At 35.9% G+C, this 19,301-nt stretch overlaps 1 protein-coding gene across 1 annotated transcript in view; it reads left to right on the top strand.

Annotated features, from left to right (window-relative positions):
• Nucleotides 1-19,301, top strand: part of LOC135205530 (discoidin domain-containing receptor 2-like) — a 580,705-nt gene that overhangs the window by 128,363 nt on the left and 433,041 nt on the right.

The raw sequence follows: 19,301 nt of genomic DNA, 5'->3' as shown, positions 1-19,301 counted from the left end.
CATGGGCGCTTTCGAGCATCAACAAACATTCAACTCGGGTGAAACGGGCGTTGATAAGACACAGGCGAACCGGTTCTAATTATGGGAAACCGTATATCAAAGCAACAGCTTTACCTCAAGGGACAATTGAGCGTAAAGTCGTTATTCACGGCGTTCGGAAATGAACGTTTGTTTTTATGCACTGACGTCATTATAGTTTGCAAGTGTTGCCAGATACTGCAGTCGCGGTTGGAGTTGCCAGACGCTGCCGATCACCGTATAGCCTTGTTGAATGCATGGAATGTTCCCATCAGGAATCCAAAGTCAGGTCTAGCGGAATTTTGCGTCCTGTTTGAAATATTGGAATTCCTTTCGTATTTTACTAAATTGGGGTTATTTGTCGCCATTTGTGGAAAAGCTCAGTCACTGTTCTACGCTATTTTTCGTAGAATTTGATCAGTTTTCAGTCAGTATTTTTTTATGGGCTGGGAATTTTCATGTAAGGCAGTAAATTCTTCACTTTGCAATGCTTAATAACTACATTACCCTCTGTTGCTAAGCACTGGAATGCTGTTATAACTGTCTATTCTTCATGGTTGTAAATCTTTGGCGTCTCCCGGAATTAGCTCTACTTTTTCCCGTTAGTCTTTCCCGTTATATTTTCCCGCCATATTTTAGCACCATTTTTCGTGCCATATTTTCCCATCTTTCTGCAGGATTATGCAATGCAAGGACATTATATTGTTCCTCCAATCGTACCCGCTTGAAATTCGAGAGGGCCAGTAAGTTAAATATCCCAAACAGAATAATCCTTTCGTCTGTAACCGTGAACTGGAAGGCACAAACAGGTCGCGTGACACCGGCCTTCTGTAATTGGCCCCGTAGAGTTTCTTTGTAGTTACTTCTTGTGCACATTAACGGAATTAAAGTAATTACTGTTTGCGTGATAAGCCAGAGGTGTCTGCTTAGCCTTTAGCATATCCCCTCCCTCCCATTCAACTCCCCCTCCGTCTCCCCCACCCCCTCCCCATGCAAGCAGCAAATTCTCACTCGCATAACTTTTTCTTCCTCTCTCCCTTTCATCATCTCTTTGTCTCCTACCAAAATCTTCGTCCCTCCTCTTCTTTTATCCCCCCCTACACATCCGCCCTCCTCCAGCTCTTCCTCCTTTATCCGTTCCAGACCACATTCTCTTATATATATATATATATATATATATATTATATATATATATATATATATATATATATATATATATATAATATATATATATATATCATCCTTCAATTCTTCATCTTCCTCCATCTCCTCCAACCTCCTTTATTTTCCGTCATCTTCTTTCACTGTGATCTTCTTCCTCTCCCCCCTCCTTCCCCCCTCCCCCTTTTATCTCTCCTTCCCATCCATCCCTAACCTCTGTGCCCTATTATCCTTCCATCCTGCCTCCTCCTCACTCTCTCTCGGTTACCTTCCAGTCTTGACCCCACCCCCAAAATCGTCCCCCCCCCCCCCCCCCACTCTTCCGGATGACCCAGAACCCGGAAGCACACACACATGGCAGTCTCAGTCAATTTGTAATTGGCGTCGTAATGTTATTATCCTGCGTTTAACGTCACGCTGATTGGCCGCGACGTCGTCCCGCGAAGTTAATCGCTCGTCAAAGTCTGTGTGCGCGCACTTGGGCAGCGGCTCGGCACATTCTCGTAGTCGTCGAGAAATGTTATTCAGCGAATTACGTAGCATTACGCAACGCTATTACGGCGTCTTGCGCTGTGTCGTTTTAACGAGGTCTTTATTTGGCTGTGGTTCGCGTTACGAGTGGACATGTAATGAAGTGTGTCGACGGCTTTTTTCTTTGGGGGGCGGGGGGGGGGGGGTGTGCTGGGGGAGGCGGTTTGAGCGCCCAGCGTATAATAAATATATTTTGGTTTAAAGGCCTCCCGTTTCGTGTTTGGCTGTTTATGAAGTTGTATAGGAATAGTATTACATACAAATGTTTAATATCTAGTTCACGCTACTTTGGGAATATCTCCGACGGGGAATTATCACCGATGGGGAATTATAAGTGATTAGTGGATCGGTACCGAAGTGTCTCCAACATTCGACACAGTACCTCCCAGCGACACCTCCGGGGCAATTATAAGTGCTTAAGGCGGAGTTGTAACCGAAGTGTCCAGGAATTAGAAGTGATAAATGGATCGGTACCGAAGTGTCTCGAACATTCGACACAATAGGCTACCTTTCAATGACACCAGGAATTATAAGTGATAAGTTAATCGGTACCAAAGTGTCTCGAACACTCGACACAGTACCTTCCAACGACACCAGTCGAAGGTCAAAATTCCCTGTCGGGGATATTACCGAAGTAGCATGAATTGGATATTAATTAAGGTAAATATACATATTTTCGTGCTCTTCATTCTAGGTAAATATCTGGAACAGTAGGAAGGATGGAGAGTTGAAGGAAAACGATAAAGAAAAATGAAAGGTCCAGAAGAAAGAATAGAGAAAATAAGTATTCGAAATGTGACAATAAACGCCTGGGGAAGATTGAAAATGAAAATTTGAACAATGGCGAAAAGAGAAAAGGATTGAGGGAAGTAAAATCGAATTACAATCTGGATATCAGTGATGAACGTACAGTTTGAGAGAAACGACTAGAATGATGAAGGAATGGGTGACTTCTCGGTTAGCAAGCTACGCGAGCATGTACGTACCTGTACGATTGAGGTACGTGTTTGCTTGTGCGATTGGGCTTGCAGAACAAGCATAGTGGGTAGTAGGAGGAGCTCTCCGCACAGCAGACAAAAAGAAGAGAGGAGACAGAGTGAGGAGAAAGAAAAAGCAGAAGGGAGATGAAGAATGCAACTTCATTCCCTAACAAAGCATTTTCTTGTTAAATGGATTTGGGTTTTAAGTTATAAATGTAGGGTTTGCTCACCGTGCCTTTATGGTTTAAAAGAGAGACAAAATTTTAATTTCGGAAGTAAAGTATGAATCAAAAACCCGCGTTTGGGGAAATCTTATAATCATCAAAATGTCCTGGTATTTGTTTTTTTTTTTTATTTAGATTATTTTTCTATTTGAAAATAAGGATTCTTTAGAAATTTTTAAGAATGCTGGGGCAGATATTGACATGATAATTTTTATATCTTTTTAAGTAGAAAGGAAAAGAAAAGTTGTCATACCAAAATTAATGTTTTTTTCAATTATAGAGAATCATCACAATTCAAATAGAAATTGCTCCCTTATATTCCAATTCCTAGTCGTGGAAATAATCACAAAATAAGAAATAACTATGAAAGTTACACAAGAACTAATAAAGGCCTTTTGACATTTATAAGTAGTAGAAATAATAGTGTTACTTGTTGCCCATATAAGAGTAAATAAATTAGAAAATATAAGCACAAAAAACCTGGCGGATTAGGTCCTGACGCGTCCCACGCTCTTCCCACCTCCCAGCTATTCTCACGACCATCCATCCCCAAAGGCTCTTATTCTCCTGGCGTGTCCCATTTGATGAAGGTTATTCCATCGAGGTGACGGTCTAAACCACTTAATATCAGAACGAATCCCCAGAAGGCCGAAGAAGCTTGAATTTACCCGTCTGCGAATATCCCGTGTCGTGTATTGTGGTAGTACAAGCCCCAAAGGCCTTTATCCTTCTCAGCTCTCGACGAAGTCCTCGGGGGAATCGGGAGAGCAAATTGGGATCGAGGCGGACCATTCTCTTGTGATTCGTCGGGGGAGTGAGGCGGGTCTGGGTTTGTGTGTGTGTGTGTGTGTGTGTGTGTGTGTGGGGGGGGTGGGGGGGGGGGGAAGGGGGCTTCACGTGCTGATGGAGAAAAAAGTGGGAAAGGGGATGGATGATGACACGATTGAATTGAATAGTTCGTTATGGCTAATTTTAACGGCAGATTTTGAGATGGTTGATGAAATTAATGGGCGTTTTGGCAGAAACACTTTCGAGAAAGGCCGTACGGAATGAAAGTAAATTAGCTTTAGATGATTAAAATCACTTAAATACGTCACGTAGTTCCTTTATCACACGTTACCACAGGCGACAAAAAAAAAATAAGTGACGGAGTGTAAATCCTGACCGGTTTCGACATTATTTCCAAGCCATTGACGAAGGACGGATACAAAGTGTTAGAAATTATGATATATATACAACAGAGACAGTACTAACGAACATACACAACCGTTTTGAAAAGTCAAGTAAGGTGAAAGGAGTTAAGCCTGAGGTTTTTCGAAAATGACGAATTGGTGAAAATAAGGTCTAAATTTTGGTCAGGTGGCGTAGAAGGTATTTGACAAAATGTCTTCCAGAAGGTGGGAAAGACTGAAAAGGGTTTAAACGAAGTTCTCCTGGAAAGAACATTGGTAATGAAGGGTATGTGGCCCGTGTGGGTGAAAGACCTGTAAGTCCTAGAGTCTGTCAGAAAGGTCAAAAAGGTAAAAGGTATTTTGCCTTAAGCCCTCTCACAGAGATTAAGCGCCACAGCGGCGTGGTTGGTATGGTATTAACGTTTGACCTCGGTGGTCGCGGGTTCGATTCTCAGCCATTCCATTGAGGAGTGAGAGATGTGTATTTCTGGTGATAGAAGTTCACTCTTGACGTGGTTCGGAAGTCACGTAAAGCCGTTGGTCCCGTTGCTGAATAAACACTGGTCCATGCAATGTACACAAACAAACAAACAAAATCTCACAGAGATTCACCATCTTCTTTTACCTCAGTACTGACAAGGTTTCCTGTGGGCTCTCTGCTGGAAAAGCGAGGTAAGGAAAGTACAATTCTTCTTGCTGCTGAGAGCAATTGACGAGGTTGGAGTAGATGGGAAAGAATAATTTGGGGGGATGTTAGTTGCTTGGAAATTGTTGGAGGGTAAATTGGTCGAATGTTTGTTGGAGGGTGAGTGGGTGGGTCTTATAAACGCAAGTATGGAAAGGAAGGTGGGAGAAAAGGGGTTGGGTTGCTGGCTCATTTGTTTCCTCAACAGAGTGTTAACAAAGTGCGGTTTTAATCATGCAGTCGAGATCGTCCGATAAATAATATTGTTTGAAATCAGTGCTGGAATCGACGAGAGAGAGAGAGAGAGAGAGAGAGAGAGAGAGAGAGAGAGAGAGAGAGAGAGAGAGAGAGATCCAAGGAAGCGGGTTCATTTCAAGTGGAAAATTGTATGATTAATCTGTTAGTAAAAGGCCCGAATCTTTTCTTTACCGGTACTCAAAAATAAAATTCTATTCGTATCTATTTCTAGGATTATGAGACACATGCGCACAAATATGTACAAACACATACACACGCACACTATATATATATATATATATATATATATATATATATATATATATATATATATATATATATATATATGTATATGTATATATAACGTGTATAATATATGTATGTATATATGTATGAATAATTTTTTATCTGTAATATGTTTTTTTGTAGTGATGTGTTCATGATACGAAATGAGGATGCTTTTCGAGTTACTTTGTTGAAGAGCAACAACCAACCCTCGACAGCTATATCAAAAATGGAAATGAACGGTATGGAAAACTAACTTTGTATATCCCATTTTATATTTAGGATAATAATTTCTTTTTCATGTTTGCTGTCAACGATTTAGCGCATATCCGGTGGTCAATCTGAGGCAGTGATACTCATGATAAGAATTAGAAAAAATGAGATGTTTGCTGTAATAAAGCATGGAGTAAATACGTCACTTATTAAGTTTATTATTGGCATTCCAAATCCGAAAAGTGTCCGTATATTAACACGATCTTCATCAAATCATTGATGAAGAATTTTGAAGTACGATAAAAGTGGATAAAAGTCAGCTCCCATCAAATATATTTTGCGATGATTTAAAATTCACAAATTAAGTGATTTAGTGTGCATTTATTCCCTCTGCCTCGTAAACTTTGCATTTGTAATTATAGTTTCCATTTTAGTTTTCTGCGAAAGAAAACTATAGAGATGGTTTTGTCTGTCCGTCCGCACTTTTTCTGTCCGCCCTCAAACCTTAAAAAAACTACTGGGGCCAGAGGACTGCACATTGTTATGTTGATCATCCACCCTCCAATCATCAAACTTACCACTTTCAGCCCTCTAGCATCAGTAGTTTTTATGTTATATAAGACTAAATTTAGCTATGTTCGTGTGTCCGGCACAGCTACAAGTAACAAAAATACAGGCCACCAAACGCCCGTGGATGAAAGTCTCATGGGCCGCTGCTAGGAGTTTCATGGACCGTGGCTGAGAGTTTCATACAGCATTATACGCTGTACAGAAAACTTGTAGCGTCGAAGAAATTTCGGCACACATTTTACTTTTTTAAATGGTGCATATAATATCCCTTCTTCTTACTTAGACCTCATCCTTTTTAACCTTAGTGTTGCTTGTGTCTGTTCTCTTATGATGAATTTTGACGTTGGGTTGCCACTTAACTAAATAATTTGTGAGTTAAAACGGATGATTGATAAGAATGAATTCGTTGCCTTGGTTATATATATAGAATAAACTCAAGTGCATTTTATCCGCTTCTACCTTCTGTTATAAACAATAAATCATGCTGATCTGAATATGAAATGCCATAAAAATAACTAAGTCGCATGAATAATTTCATGATAAGAATGGACTAAACGCCGAGTGGAATGTGAAATACCACGGAAATATTTTATCAGTATGGACTATTTACCGATAAGAATGAATGATACAGATTTAAATAAGAAAGTGAAATATTTCATTTGTTGAACTGAAAAATATTATACAAATAATAATGACGTCATCATTGCTGATAAGAAAAGGTGGATTGCATCTTGCTGCAAATGGGTTGTACGTTTGCAAGTGATTGAAATGTGAGTTGGCGGGAGTATTTATTTATTCTGCGAACAGGGGAGAATCATTGACGATGTTGTTTTGTTTCCTCGTTTTTATTTTCAATTTTTATATGAACATTTCGTGCTAAGATATATCATCATATGTTATCATTTTCATTATTCAGTAGAATAGTATTAGAGAGTAATTTAAAGGTCTTTCTCAATTTTAGTGAGATAGGAATTCATTCTTTACGTTTACTATGAGAGGAACCGTTTTCCTAATAATAATAATAATAATAATAATAATAATAATAATAATAATAATAATAATAATAATAATAAAGGCAATGATAAAACATTGACATCCAAAACAAAGTGAAGTAGTGCGTAACACGTGAAAACATCATGATTTCTCTCTGTCTCACTCTTCCGCATTTTTATCGGGGCTGGAGAGTGCCTTGGAGTAGGACTTCAGCCTCGACTAAGGTTAAAGCTCGAGGAAAAGGATGCTCGAGTTTGAAAGGAAAGTGGGAGAGCTGAGGTCGGAAAAGGACAATAGGATCCACTTCCTCAGGTGAAGGGGGAGCGGGAGGGGGAGTGGGGGAGGATACTGATGTACTTTAGGTGATGGAGGGAGTGGATTGGGAGGGAGGCGCAAAGGGGAGAGCTCTCAAGTCGTCGTGGTGGGGTAAAAGGAAGAGGTCCACGAGATGCACACGTGTGGATTAAAAGGAAAATTATATATATATATATATATATATATTATATAATATATATATATATATATATATATATATACGTGATTATAATCACTTGAGCACGTGATCCATTTACCACACATTACTACAGGTTAATAATAAGAGACTGGGTGTAGGTCCTGACCGGTTTCGACTTTATTTCCAAACCAATGGCTTGGAAATAGTCTAGACCATTTAGGACCTATACCCTTTCTCTTATTATTCACCTGTGGTAATGTGATATATATATATATATATATATATATATATATATATATATATATATATATATATATATATATATATATATTATATATAGATAGATAGAAGTAGATAGATAGATAGATAGATAGATATTTGTGTGTATGTGTTAATGATCCTGTGTATAGTTCATGAATAAAGATCTTGCCATGGATCGTAGTTAGTGGTATTTGAGTTGTTGCAGATACCAAAATAATGTCAGCAAAATGCCCTTTTCTAGCACAGCCTCGAAGAAAACAAGAAAAGCAACACCTTGGTAAGCGTGACAGACATACAGGCATACAGACGGAGAAACGGAAGAATAACCTATATGTAATATCCCAACTTTGTTTGTAGAAGATTAATAAGGAAGAACATTAGGATGCAGCCATGATGGAAGTTATAGCCTGGATTTTTATAGAAAAAATGGATAAATGTGTCAGGAAAAACTGAAGCTGGTAGAGAATTCCAAAGTTTGCTAAGCCTATTTTCGCAAAAGTAATTAGAAAAAATTGTGCAAGCGACTGTTATTCAGGGTTAATAATGATCAATGTAATGTTCATATTGAAATAAAAGCTTCTGTTTTTGTAAAGTTTCATTTATAAATGAAAGTTTTGTTTAAGATAGTTTTCACATTTGATAATGGTGAGAACAATGATATTAGTTTATATAAGTGGTATAATGGTGCTTATAATGAATGATATGATGGCAGGGAAATACATTTACCGAGAGGAATATGTGTAGTTGGGTTAAAGAATATAGTGATTACAATGTTATTCATGATAGATTTCCTTGTTGAATATACTTATTGAAATCAATGTGGTTATAGTGAATGCTATAATGAATATAATTGAGATTATGATGAGGAATCTGATAGTGATCTTTATAATTAAAAAAAGTGTACGGTAGTTATTTTAATTTGTAGAGTAGGATTAAAACAATGTTTTCCTACAGTGGAAATGATTAGCAGTTGCTGGAAATGTTTGGAAATGTTCCCTTGATGTAGGCGTTGATGACAATACTTTGATGCTTATGTCCTTCATGTTCTTTACGTTTCTGAATCTGAATCAACACTAATCCTCATTCATTCTCTTTGCTTAAAGCACCTTCTGGTTGCTGTGTTTTAGTTGAATGCATCTTAAACCTCTGTCCATTTTTATTGGGGGAGTTTTTGTCCCTGTACTTACAAGCAGTTTATGGTTGTGATAAAATAGATAGTTATTGAAATCAATGTGGTTATAGTGAATGCTATAATGAATATAATTGTGATTATGGTGGGGAATCTGATAGTGATCTTTGAAATAAAAAAAAAGTGTACTGTAGTTATTTTAATTTGTAGAGTAGGATTAAAACAATGTTTTCCTACAGTGGAAATTATTAGCCGTGTTATTTTAGACGTTCAGGATTTTATTATTAGATAAAGCAGCTCAGGGTTTTATGAGTTGATAAAACATTTTATGGGTTTTTTTTTAGGTAAATCAGTTAGAAGTTTAGTTTTTAGATACAGCAGTTCAAGGATTTATTTATAAATAAAGTAGTTCAAGGATTTATTTATAGATAAAGTAGTTCAAGGATTTATTTTTAGATAAAGTAGTTCAAGGATTCATCTTTAGATAAAGTAGTTCAAGGACTTATTTTTAGATAAAGCAGTTCAAGGATTTATGAGATAACAAAGCAGTTGAAGGTTGTATTTTTAGATAAAAGTAATGTAGTGAAATATTTTCGATGAAGCTTTTTAAGATCCTGTTCTTTATATATGAAAGTTTTGAACGATGTATTATTTTCGATGAGGTCCGTTTCGAGTTTTGCTGTTTTACTTGTAATTTGTTGTGTAAGCTGTACGTTCTTATAGTTACAAACAATGAAGGGTTGCGCTCTTTTGTATACATATAATATGGAGTTGTATTTCTTTAATGTAATCAGTTTATGAATGTGCTCTTATGGACAGAAGCAACTTAGGGTTGTGTTGTTGTTGCATGTGAAAGTGTTTCAGAATTGCTCTTTTAGATGGAAGCACTTTTAGTGTTATGTTGTTTTACTTGAAAGGAATTTAGGTTTGCGTTTTCCTAAATGGGAACATTTTAGGCCTATGTTCTTATAGACAGAAGCAGATTAAGACTCTTCTTTTAAACGTCGGTAGTGTATTGTTGTATTCTTTCAGATGAAAGCAATTCAGGCAAGTGTTTATTCTTCAATAAGAAGCAATTCGCAGTTGTTTGTCTAGACGGGAGCACTTTACCCTTGCATTCCAATAAGTGTTTTATGGTTGTGTCAGCCCAGTAGTGGGGTTAGTACCGACAATGCACCTCGTGCGGTGTACTGTAGACATTATTATCTAAGGTTCTTTGCAGCGTCCCTTTGACACCTACCTTCAACCCCTTTCATCCCTTTTGCTATACCTCCGTTTGTATTCTTATTTTTCTTCCATCTTACTTTCCACACTTTCCTAACATTTGATTCATAATGCAACTGCGATGTTTTCCTACTTTTACACCATTCAAACCTTTTTACTGTCAATTTCTGTTTCAGCGTAGAATGACCTCGTAAGTCTCAGTTCTTGGCATTTGGCCCAAATTCCATATTGTATATGATTGTGACATTCTAGTATAAAGCTTCTTCAGTTTAAAAGCATTGCACTGGGTTAAAAATATTGTAGTAGACCAGTAATTCAGCGTCGCGTTAATTGTGAGGTAAATGCAGTCCCTCTCGGTTATTTATTATAGTCGTCGCTTCAGTCTCCATAAGCTGGAATCACGAAACGACAGAAGTAATTCGTGATTTTTCGTGTGTGGTTCATGGTGTGCAATCACGAAATGAAGTGTTGGCAGTAATTGTAGTGTCTGAAGAAAAATAGAATAAAAGAATTTTCATTGGGTGAAGATATATCATTTTATTGAATATTTTTCTGCTTCGTTTTTTCTCGTCAAGTTTTAAGAACAACGTCAAGTTTTAAGAACAAGCAAGGCGGTAGAGGATATGGAGTTGCAACAAATGTTCAGAAACGTGTAGCAATCAGGGACGACCGTAAATGAACTTTCTTTTTTGTTATATTTACCTTTTAACATAAATGATCCCATGTTTAAATATCAAATATTATTACTATGGTAACAGGCACTGTTGAGCTAGCAACCACTTATTGAGGAACTGTAGTAAATTGCAAACAAACCTTCAGTCTTTTCTCTTCCTAAAAGACGTAATTTTAAGTAGCCAGAATCAATCAATGAATCCCAAAAGCCATATAGTTAAATGCAAAAAAATATTCATCCTTTTCTTTTTCTTCAGCTAAGAGTGATACCTTCCTTTAATTTCTGCACATTAACCTACGTTAAACGATTCTACCTTGGCTAGCTTAGAACGACTCTCCCCTTGCTAGCTATTTAGAAGAGGCAACATAGTGTTGTTATTGTGATAAACTGAGCGTTTCTTGCGTGTCCTACGAAACCATAATTGAAACATCTATGTCCACCACTGACCGTTCCTATGTCCTGCGGTACTTCAGGCTGTCATTACAGGTCATAAAGATGAACATAGTTACGAGTGCATCCCCTCCCCCTACTCCCCTGCTAGGTCGAGAGATGAATTACCGGTGTGGGACATAGGGAGGGGAGTGTTTCGTTAATGTAAAGAGTTAGTATTTGGGTGCCTGGCATATGTGATGTTAACGGGGGTGGAAGGAATTAAGGCAGGTGATTTTGAACGGAATTCTGTTCATTTGTGTATTCCTGTAAGAAACATTTGAAACAAGGTCGGGTTTGGAAGTTCCTATGATGTGCAGATATTAACGGGGTATTGTTTTGTGAAGGCTATGTGTTAAGGAAAATTTTTTTGAGAAGGTGAAGTTTTCTAGTTACAGGGGAATAGGAAATTGTACAAAAAACACGTGCTTTTGGAGTTGAACAGATTCTATTCCTCCAAGAAAGGCCAAGAAAGATTAAATTGAGGTATGGAAGCTGTCAATTGTAAAGAATAATATACATTTCATATTCATAAAATCTGCGCATCTATATAATTTTCATAGAAAGGTTTGCATAGATTAAGGCATTGAACACAACATAAGTATTCAGTGCTTTCAAAGGTAACTGGAAATTATTAATCATGAGAATTATTTGAGGGATGAAGGAAAAAGAGGAAAATTATCTTAAAGGGCAAGGAGCGGGGCTTGTACAGAGAAACAATATATCATTCATCATATGAAAACGAATAAGGGAAAAAGAAGAAAATTGTATAACTGTAATGGGTAACTAGGTGTAGCGAGAGAAACAGATTAAGAACTATTTTGTAAGTGTATCCCTATTTTCCCACTTCGTGTTAGAAATACGAAAAAGAGAATAACAGAAATCGTAACGCACTGACTTGCGTTAAAGAGATGTTAAGTGACAGATTTGTTGGTGACGGGTATCTAGGGGCCAAAGGGTTGGTTAGAGTAATGGTTGTTAGTCACTTCCTCGTTAGTAGGTAGCAGTTAAACCTGATGAAGACAGACGATCATGTTAAAGAGAGAGGAAGTGGGTAGTCGTTTAGCAAAGGGCCTGCCTGGTGGATAACCACCCCCTCCTCCTTTTACATTTGAGCTTAACTCTGCCCTATTGACCCCCACCCCTAATATCTCTTCACTCTTTCCCTCCTTAGCATGAATTTAGAACGTTTAAACTTTTTTTTTTTTTTTTTTTTTTTTTGCTTAAATTTAGAACGTTTGAATGTCATCTTTTTTTTTTATATCACTGTTATGCTTTTAGTGATGCTGTGAAATTTATGTACTTCTAATCTTGCGCTATCTTGTTTTATATAATATCCATTTTTTATTGTATTTATGTAAAAAAAAAGCAGAATAATTCATAATTGCAGAACCACTTTCTCTAGAATCAACCAAAAACATTACATTAAATTTATATCCTTCAAATCCTGCAATGTTTTATTTTATATAAAAGTTATGATTTGTATTTTATTGTACTAATGCACGGAAATGCAGGAAAAAATTCATAATGGCAAAAACAATTTTTTCGCAAACCAACAACAAAATGCTATGAAAAAGATTAATTCACTTATTTCCTTCTAATCCTTTAATGTCTAATTTCATAGACAGGCTATTCTCTGCATTTTATTGTACTGCTGTACAGAAATAGATGAAAAAAATCATAATTGCAAAAATAGCTCATGACATGTAAAAGGTTGACCAATTTATTTCCTTCTTATTCTGTAATTGTCTCATTTTATACAATAGCGAATTTGTGTATTTCGATGTAAATGAATAAATGAGAGGCAATTATAATTACACAAACTCTCAACATCCGACCAACAAAATCCTCTGAAAAAGATGAATCAGAAACGCATACATACGGACAGACTACCTCCACCTCTGAAGGGTTTGTCTGTCTTAGCAGAGTATATGCTGGTGTATGAGCAGAGCCCAATTTGGAGTTAATTGCATACATCAGCATGCCATAACAGTGTCATTCAATAATGGAAATGTATAAATTGCATGTACATGAAATCCCCATCTGTTGGAAACTCGGTTAGTAATGAAATGTGACAGTGAGACTCCGTAGACTGCGAGGTTATAATTCCATTTATGTCAGCTATAATTGGCGTTACACCTCCGTAGATTTCCCAGTGTTTATGTGTATAAATTGCACCCTATTCGCTGCTTACGCTCCCGCGTTTTGAGAATTATAATTCTGTTCTCAGTTTGGTTTAGTCTGTCAGATTGGACTCCAAATATAGTTCTTGATACAGGAACGCCTTTTTAAGTTATAGAATGGCGCAAGGGTTTTAGTTTGTGGAATTATATATCTATATATAATATATATATATATATATATATATATATATATATATGAATATATATAACTTGATCACGAAGTATATAAAACGTGATGCTATGTATAAATAAAGGTTTATTTGCCATTCGGACCGAAAGTACTCGGCCAACTCGTTTTTTCATTTTTTCCTTCGTGGCAAATAAACCTTTACACACACACACACACACACACACACACATATATATATATATATATATATATATATATATATATATATATATATGTGTGTGTGTGTGTGTGTGTGTGTGTCTGTGTGTGCGTGTGTGTGTGTGTGTTTTATATGTATATGAATATGTCACTAAAAATTGGATGTACATAATTATTACACTGCACTTTACAGTTTTATGTCTGACTCTCACGCGGAACCTTACTTTGCACACATTCAAAATCCGAATGCTGGAGATATACATCTTATTGCTTCAGATCCATCTCGATTTAATCCAACCCTTTCCATCCACTACCACCACCTCCTCCCTCTCCTCCTCCCCTCCCTCCCCCTTCCCTCCCCTCCCCTCCTCCCCCTCGCCCCTCCCCCCCCTCTCCACCCCACCACCTCCCCTCCCCCTACCTCAATCTTCCTCAGCTCGTCGATCAAGAAAGATTTAATTCATCTCAGTCTCTCCTCCAATATTGATGGATATTGGGAGGCCGTGTGCAACATCTGTGTGGAGTGTGTACTTGGAAGTTTGTGCGTGTTTGTCTGTTTGTTTGAGCTTGTTTTTATGTATGTGGATGCACGTTTGCATGTTTATTTTTGTTTGTCTTTTATTCGTTGTGTTGTTTTCCTTGGGCCTGTTTTATTATTTGGATAAGGTAAGTGGTGGGCAAAATTTTTATATTCAAGACATATTTTTAATCACTGTTTTTATGTGTAACTGGTTGTTGATGCATGTTTTTGTGTGTGTTCGTGTGTTATTTTTTTTTCTTGTTACCGTTGCGTGTTTATTATATTGAAAAGCCTTGTGATGGGATAAATTTGATTCATATTTCCTGCGTTTGTGTGAATTAGTCCTGCTTGAGTTTGGTAAAAGGTATTGTAGTATATCTATCTGTGGGTTTCGCAGTTATTTGTAATATGAGCAATATAATATATCTAAATATATTGTGTGTGTATGTGTTTGTATATAATAATGAAGATCAGAACAAGTGGAACGACTGTTTATAAAGAAATATAAAAACTTTGATATAGAATGTTTTACGTTTTGAGAGAAACCATATTTCTAGATACACACATAACAGATGCACTTATAGATAGATGGAGAAACAGAAGGCTATAGAACACATACACCCAGAGAGAGAGAGAGAGAGAGAGAGAGAGAGAGAGAGAGAGGGGAAAGTGTTATCCGGGCCGTGTTTATTATTCCCCAATCGTCCAATCTGTTATACGATATGCGTCTGAGTGCTACGGAATTCTCCGAAAATGCCACAGGGAGTGTTCTATCGAAATAGCTGTGAAATATTGCATATCTGTTACTGCGCTTCTATTAAAAGAAACATCAATATGGAATGTATAGGACTAGGGAATTTGAGTGTTTGCTGTGATAGAAGTTCGTAGAACAGGATGTATGGAAATAAGTAATGTTGTAAAACTGGAGAATAAAGATATTACTGAATTGACAGGCTGCATATAAAAACTGTTGAGGGAAATGTGATTTTTTGCATAGAAAATAAAATTAAATAAAAAAAGTGGCGTTTCAGTTGATCTGTGGAAATGGCCATTTGGCAGATAAATAAAATAGTAAAAACGCGCCGTAACAGGATGTATACAAACCTATGGATAAAAGATAAAGTTATTCCCGCAAATAAAAAGTTACATAAAAACATTGAGGGCATTCGCGTGATCCATGGATATTCGCGTGAATTTGCTTACCATTTATATTCATTTATTTTTTTATATATATACATTTCCCATCGAATTTCGACGCTTTTTCCTTGTTCTGTTTCAGGTGACCCATCTGTTGCAACATGCCTCCCCCCAGTGTGTGTTTGAAATCTCTCTCTCTCTCTCTCTCTCTCTCTCTCTCTCTCTCTCATCCATGTATATTACATTACACAGATAAAGGTGAGATTTGGTCTTTACGTGGATGTGTGATGGCCACGAAACTCAAACTGTGTTGCCATATACTGTAAACTCCCCTGGGGCATTTTTTCCGGCATATACATCTAACCACTTCATCCTATTTTTACGTTCATGTTTGAATGTACGAAAACTTTTGGGGGTAACATGCTCTGGAACCACAGTCTCCAACAAAGAGGCCTGTATTATTCGCATTAACGTAGAACAATGTTGAGCCAAATTTCATTGTGGTGGCTTGGGACATCCCGGAAGAATGGGAGAAGATAGATTAATACATAGATGAATCAGCCTTGTGTAAAAGTGTACTTGCAAAATACTGCGAAATAACTAAGCACATTTAAGGGATGTACATGGGCCGCTGATGAGAGCTTTGTTTCGGTACGAAAAGTGGCTTTGAAGCTCAAGATATTCCCAATCTTTATTTTGGCTGTTACGTGGATTTTGAGGTGACTATACTGTTCATTCGCGTAGCTTCTGTCTGTTAGTGGGAAATTATATATAATAAATACTTATATTATATATATATATATATATATCATATTATATATATATAATAATATATATATGTGTGTGTATGTATGTATGTATGTATGTATGTAATGTATGTATGATATGTATGTATGTATGTATGTATGTATTAGCGTAGTATGTATGTATGTATGTATTAATATGTAGCGGTGCCTATGTATTTTTTTTTATTTCAAGAGTTTATGATTGTATGATCCATGATAGAAAATCGTTTACATGAGTATAATTTATTTCCTGTTACTGGTTATTTTCTTTTTTAAGTTTTGAGAAATAAGACTTTTTAGATGATGTGGCATCCGTGTACTATTTAGAGAGAGAGAGAGAGAGAGAGAGAGAGAGAGAGAGAGAGAGAGAGGTCGAGTAAACACTTCTCTAAAACAGAAATATTATTAGATGATTTCAGAATAGTGTAGAATGTATAGACATTCGTTGTCTGGCTTAGGCATTCCAATTTACAGTCATTTTTGTAGTGGATATTTATAACCGCGTCTTGCTATCATTCATTGAACACTTCGCAAGACGAATTTCACTGATTTCACGGCTCTCTAGCCAAGTTTAGCACAGTTCCATTAAGAAGTCTTACCGATGCGCAGCGGCTGATCGAGCAATGAGGGCGCTGCTATATAGACTGATTCATAAAGAAATGGTTTCGCTGAGGTTAACCATCGTACATTCTCTGAATATACCAATTATATATAATCATTAATCCATTCCAAAATATCCGTAGTAACTGCTTTCCGATACCCAAAACCTAAAAAATATATCAAGGTCGTTATATAAATATATATTAAAGAAAAATACGCGAAGGTCATCACATTTGATATTAAAATCCTTATCGGGTGGATAATTGAAGGACAGACGAATTACCACTCACATGCATACTTTTACGCGAGTGTGAATACGTGTGGAAATAATGATTTATCGACCGCCCGGTTTCAAAGGCATCTTTCACGCACAAACAAACGGCGATGCATAGGTTTTTCCCGGCGACCGTGAATGTCGACATTAATATACCTGACTCTTTTCGATTCACAGGTACAAATTGGACGCCACAATTTAGGGTTAAAATTTCCGGTGTTTTACGGTTTCCCAGTATTATTATACCTACGATTTTGTTTTGTGTTTCTCTCTTACGAATCACTTTTTCGAAATACGGGTACAAACACCCTGCGATGTCTATCGAATTCAAAAAGGAGCACAGATAGGGTGAAATATATACGGAGTTTGTGTATCGTTCGCAACGAGGAAAAATAATGGACTCTATGCAAGGGAGTCGTAAAGAATGTTTTCGACTGAAATATAGGATGCGTATAATTAAAGTGTTTTTGTCGTGACAGTCCGTTTGTAGACTGCTTGCATTGATTTGTCGATGTGTGGGTGGGCGTGCGTGGATGGAAAGATTTGATTCCATTTCATTGTGTTTGCCCTTTGTGTATAGCCTTATTCTTATATATGAATACACGAACACATACATGTTTTATATATATGTATGTATGTATATATATGTATATGTATATGTGTAATATATATATAGGTATATATATGTATATATAGTATATATGTATGGTATATATATATATATATATATATATTATATATATATATATATTATATTATGATTTTTGAAATTAGGGAGAAGAAATGAAGAAATTACATATTGAATACAGGAAATAAAAAAATTCATCGACAATAACTCTGTAGTAATAATGGAAGAAGGAATAAAAGATATCTGTATTTGTTCTATAATAGTTATGTTTGAGATTGTTTATCAGAAGGGAAACGCCTTTCCCTGGTTAACCCAGATATTGGATTAACCAGGGAGAGACTGAGGACATTAACGCGAATTACTAGATTACCTGATAATCTTTAGTTTCTATTTTAAATCCCCTTCGAAGATCTTGTACAGAATGGAGTCAAGAGTAAAAGTTAGATTAGTAATATTTTCATTTGTTACCAAGCAAAGTTCCATGTATGTATATATAATATATATATATATATATATATATATATATATATATTATATATATATATATACATACATATATACATATATATAGTATAGTATATATGTATGTATGTATATATATGTATAATGTATGTGTGTGTGTATATATATAATATGCAGTATATTTATATATATATATGTATATATATATATATAATATATATATATATATATATATGTATATATATATATATATGTATAATATATAGTATATATGTATATGTATGTGTGTGTCTATATATATACCATATATATGATATATATATATTTTATATAATATATATATATATATAAAATATATATATATATATATATATTATATATTAAATATATATGTGTGTGGTGTGTGTAATAATTACTATGTATAATATATATATATGATATATTATATATATAGTATCTATATATATATATATTATGTATATATATTATTATATAATATGTATATGTATGTGGTGTATATATAATAATACATATATATGTAACATATATATATATATATATATATAATATAGGTATATATATGCTATGTGTGGTCTATATATATATTACATATATATGTATAGTATCGTGTGTCTATATATATATATCATATATATTATAAATATATATAGTATATTATATACTTATATATATATATAGTATATATTATATTATATATATATAATATATACAATGGTGTCTGTGTATATACATTCGTGGAGCAAAGACCCAAAATTAACAAATAAAAAAAAAATCGGCCACTCGAACGTTTCATCATAATCCTCTTAACTTCCAAAACGAGAAGCGACGAAAAATATACAATTGCAGAGCAACTCACTCAAAGTCTTCTCTCCCTTAATAGCAAACTTTGAGCTCCTTAAGTGAAACGAGTGCCTCTTCTTCTTCTTCTTCGTCTTCTTCCCTTTTGGCGAGAGCCTCTGCTGCTGCTTCTTTAAGAGAAACAGGTCATTTGCAGTAAATAACGCCCTGAGGGTCTCTTAGGAGGAGGAGCCGTTCCAGCGCCTCTCGTGTATGGGGTTGACGCTCAGTGAGCAGCCTGCATCCGGACATTGGACCTCGTAGTCCATACAAAAAGGGGCTGTTGT

The sequence above is a fragment of the Macrobrachium nipponense genome, chromosome 24 (assembly GCF_015104395.2).
Source record: "Macrobrachium nipponense isolate FS-2020 chromosome 24, ASM1510439v2, whole genome shotgun sequence".
In the NCBI taxonomy this organism is placed as follows: domain Eukaryota; kingdom Metazoa; phylum Arthropoda; class Malacostraca; order Decapoda; family Palaemonidae; genus Macrobrachium; species Macrobrachium nipponense.
This window is presented reverse-complemented; position numbering and strand designations above follow the sequence as displayed.